General features: G+C 35.0%; 1 protein-coding gene across 3 annotated transcripts in view; it reads right to left on the bottom strand.

The window, feature by feature from the left end:
- ahctf1 (AT hook containing transcription factor 1) overlaps positions 1 to 1,886 on the bottom strand; it is a 19,796-nt gene extending 17,910 nt beyond the window's left edge. For all 3 annotated transcript variants that reach the window (XM_024295838.2, XM_024295840.2, XM_024295839.2), the window contains exon 1: positions 1,653 to 1,886. The gene's annotated coding sequence lies outside the window, so the exon portion shown is untranslated. The remainder of the gene's footprint in view (positions 1 to 1,652) is intronic.
- Positions 1,887 to 4,624: the final 2,738 nt, after the last annotated feature.

The raw sequence follows: 4,624 nt of genomic DNA, 5'->3' as shown, positions 1-4,624 counted from the left end.
TCTCATGCCCTCAAAATGTACTGAATGCACGAGAAAGAGCTCTGTCTTTCAGACAACAGCAGTTGTCAGGGACCCTACTAAAAAGATGACAACTGGAGCTGAAACTCGAGCTTCATTTCTAACAAACCCACCCATAAACATCTGTCTGTGCATGTGAGCTCTGACATTTGGCTCCTACCGAAGACTGTAAAAGATAACACCAAAATAACAGAGAAGCTGACTTTTCAATCTCTCCAACAAACAAACAAAAAAATACACAAAAAAATCAAAATACAGTTTAAATCCTGCATTCATCTAATCATTCTGGATATAATGTTTATATTTACTTCTATGTACTTGTTACCAATATATTATATGCATGTTAATGGTTTATTCTACTCGGGTATTTCGATTAGATTGTTTAAGTAAAAGAAAAACACGTGGCGGGGTCAGAGGGTGGACAGTGTTGTTAGGACGCAATGCTGCCCCCTGTGACCGATAAAAGAAAAACAACGAATTCAAGTTAACTCCCGCGCAACAGGTCCGTCACTTGACAGCCACACGAGACAGACATGCGGACGGTAGAAATATCAAGAACACAAAATAGTAAATGAGTGCAAATGCATCACGACTACTCACACAAAAGAACGTTTTAACAGCAGAAGGCGTTCCGGTTAAAAATCACAAAGTCACTCACTGTATATTAACGTATTTCAACAACTAAAATCTACTATTCTGCATGACGTTCAAATCGAAGGAACTTTACCTAAAAAAAACACGACCTTACAATAATTTTGACAATTGAGAAAAATATAAAATGTTGAGATTTTCCAAACACTGGTAAATTTAAATAGCTCCGTTCACGAAGAAGCTGCGCATTAGCTTGTGGTACTACACCGCTAATGCTAAGCTAATATCGCAAGATGTAAACAATCCACTGTTTGCATGATTTAAAGTGTTTTGTTACACATTGACTACCTAAACACGTTAAAAACGTGCTTATAACCTAAATATAACAATTATTTGATTGGTCAAATATATGTATCAATAACCGCGAGCAAAATTTGTTAGCATGCAAGGTCAAGCAGGACTCTTTCTAAGCTAGCATAACTTATCTTGGCAAGTACAATTTAAGAACAGACAATTTAACAAAGTTTAATGAGATATGAGTTACAATAACTAACACCAAAAATCGCAGTTGACAATTTGATCTGAGTCACAAGTTAAGATAGCTAGGTGACAAACTAGCCTTGGGTGAACCGATTTGAGCCTGCTCAAATAGCTAACTTGCACTAACAATGTTAGCTGAAAAGTCTAAATTCAAAGTACAGTTGTTTTTTGGCGACTAACAACCACATATAACCAGTGCTAACATTTTTATATTCGTTACAAAAACAAGACATGAAACTAAAATCCTTACGCTAAGACGTAACCTGGTGAACTACAACTAACAGTTCAAACGTAATTCAAGGCTTTACCGAAACATTTTTTAAACGTCCTAGCACGTCCGAGTCAATCTAAACAAAACGCATATCATATGTTTTAACCCTAGATCATAAAATAGATTAGTTAAGAGAGTTCACTGAGTCATGGTAATCGTGGTAACTCAACTAGCTAGTCTGGGAAACGTGATGCTATGAGCCGCGAGGCGCTTTCAACGTTAACAACATTACCTTCTTAGGGAGAATGCAGACTTTATAGCCGCAGTTAGTCTGTTTTTCCAGGAATCCGTGTAGATTTGTTTCGTTGTCTGTCATAATCTGACCTCCTTTCCAGATCAAAACATTTAAATATGCCGAAAATAGTTCTAGCTGGCTAGCAAACATCAAATGCTTCTCTGACTTCCATTAAGCTAAGCGCCATTTCCACGAGTACTCTTCTTCTCTACCGATAAAATGTTACAAAGAAAAGTGTGCTATCGCCCCCTTCTGGTAACACACGGTACTCCTCAGGTTTTCTGTGCACAAATCAACTAAAGTCAAGCAAAGTATTACATTTTTAAAAGTACGTATAGGATTTTCTAATGAATTTTCCCCCTACATTATTTTAAAATACTTGACTATGTTTGTTACATATTACAGTTTTTATATAAATGTAATTATTCAATGTTAGAATAATGGAAAGTTTGGGCCGGTTTAGGGGTTTATTACAGGCATGGACAAAATTATTCTTCAATTTATGTCAAGAACATATAAATTATCTCTGAAATAATCTGGCACTAAATAAAATAATCAAAATATGTACTTTAAATCCTTTAATTAAATCATATTCTCATATTCAAATAATTTAATAAAAATCAGACAATAATTTGTTAAGATTTTTTTAACATTAGAATTCTGGGGGGGGGATTAAGTAGGTCTGAACAAAAATAAAAGTACCCCCAGAACAGGCTAAAATATCTTGACAATATTGGGACATGTTTGCTTAAAGACTGCGATTTAATTGACATCACTGGTTTCCTTAAGCTACTAATAATCCATCTTCCTAAAAACAGTTACTATTTTATTATGTGACCTTAATAAAATAGTGTGCATCACACAGAATATTGATTGTGGAAAAAAATATCTCAGGAGAGAAAAAATAAATTGACATTGACACGCATTTTAAAAATATCCTAGCAGGTTGGTGTTCATGGAACCACAAGTTTATATAGTTTGAAAGCTAAAGATCAGCATGACTGTAGACAAGCATATTGCTCCAAGAGGAACATTTTTGACAAACTGTAGATAAAAAATATAAATTGGAGCAAAAAAGTCACAAAGAACCCCTAAAGACACAAAAAAAATGAAGTCTAATTAATCTTTTAGCCAGTATCAGACTGCACCCTTCTCACTGTCTGAATTCTGTCAACTGTTGAAATCAAAACTGTAAAAGCGAGAATGTCATGCAGACTGACAAGCCACAACTCGTCTGGGAGATTGTCCTTTAAACAGGTGAGAGATACGGTGGGACACGCCCACTCGATGCTCTGGTGTAAAATGTTTGTTTAGCTAGTAAAGAACTCTCTTCCTGCTGTGGAACAAGAGGCTGATCTGTGGCTGCTTTGCTCAATCTCAATACAATTAAATTATTTTGGAGATACATGTTCAGCCTGGTGTCAGAAAACTTTATCTGAGTTGCAGGTTGTGAATATTCTACCACAGAATACAAATAAATAAAACCATCCAAGAATGTCTGAGAACCAAACTACTGTGAAGTCGTTTTCAGACCAAAGTCTAGACCAGGAGCAGGCAAAAGTTTTGACTTGTGGGACGCAAAGAGTTCTGAAATTTGACAGAAGGCCCAGACTGGAAGCTGAAATTTGGAGCCTTTTAGTTTTCTGCCTTATAAGAAAAAGTATTAAAACTAACAGTGGGGCATTTGGTACTTCCATTGGACGACTTTGAGTTCTCTGACATGGAGAGAACATTCTTGGAAAAATATAATTACACTATAACACAGAGAAAGCGACATACCAATTAAGGGTCCAGAAATTTAAATTTGATTAAATTTGGAACAATGGATTCAATTTATTGTCTCCACTTGACCAGAATTTAAGTAACATTATCAAGGAAAAAAAATTGTACATTCACCTTCTTGACCACATTGCATTTGACTCAGTACTTTTACATGGTTACTTACCTTTTTAATTGCTGTCAATATTGGCATTAAGACTAGAAAATGATTAACTTACAAACATAAACATAAAGCTCTTTATTTGAAACACAATTCAACAATAATGATAAATTACATTAACAAGTTGGTGCTTAAAGACCCACTTCAATGAAATTTGTGTTTTTGGTGTTTTTAACAACTTAAAACTTCTGAGTATTTTATTTTATTCTAATAGAAACATGCAGTTTCAAAAACCTAAACTAGTGACAGCAAAATCAAGCCTTCCTGCCTCGCCCCATTCCTATGCATCCACCTGCAGACAAATAGATTCATGAACGTCTTTGTTTTCTTGTCTGAGCTGGAATCTGGATCATAATTGTATGGATGGATAGCTTCTATATTGGGCACTATTTTTGTTGGACTGTAATGTTAACTTTTGGGTGCGAGGGGCTGTAAGTTAGCGGGAGAGCGAGTTAACAAAGATTTCAATAGATATCAGCATGAGGTTACTTCACACCATCAGATTAGGTGACTTTTTAGTGAACTCCTGCTGCTCTGCAGAAATGTTGTCAGAGATAACAAGAAAAAATAAAAATTAAAAGAGGTTTTTAAATTTGGTCTGATAAAATTAGAATAACAATGAAGAGACCACCAGGAACACGTTGAAAACAGATCAAAATATAGTTGGAATAGGACATGCTTCACGAAGCTGACATTCAAACTAATAAAAACTACTTGTAGGCTATTGGTTTTGTGATCAATACAGAGCTGATCAAGTGACTTCATAGGTTTATGAAACATTCTTTGATAGCAGCAGCATGTTTGGGTCACCAGTAACATTCGTGTTTTGGTTTAAGGCGCTTCATGCCAAATAATTGACAACATCTAGAAAAAATGTCTTCATCCAATCCGTGATGTTTCTGCTTTGATTCCTTCTTTATCACTTCATTTTGACTTTTGACATTTACGTTGGCTTTTAAAAAAACATTTCCTTTTTCTTTCTTTCTTTTTTAATTGTTTTGGTTTGAGGAATTTTTATTTCTAAAACTTT

This window comes from Oryzias melastigma, linkage group LG3 (assembly GCF_002922805.2).
Source record: "Oryzias melastigma strain HK-1 linkage group LG3, ASM292280v2, whole genome shotgun sequence".
NCBI lineage: Eukaryota > Metazoa > Chordata > Actinopteri > Beloniformes > Adrianichthyidae > Oryzias > Oryzias melastigma.
Note: the sequence above shows the minus strand (reverse complement) of the source record. Positions and strands in the feature narration are given on the sequence as shown.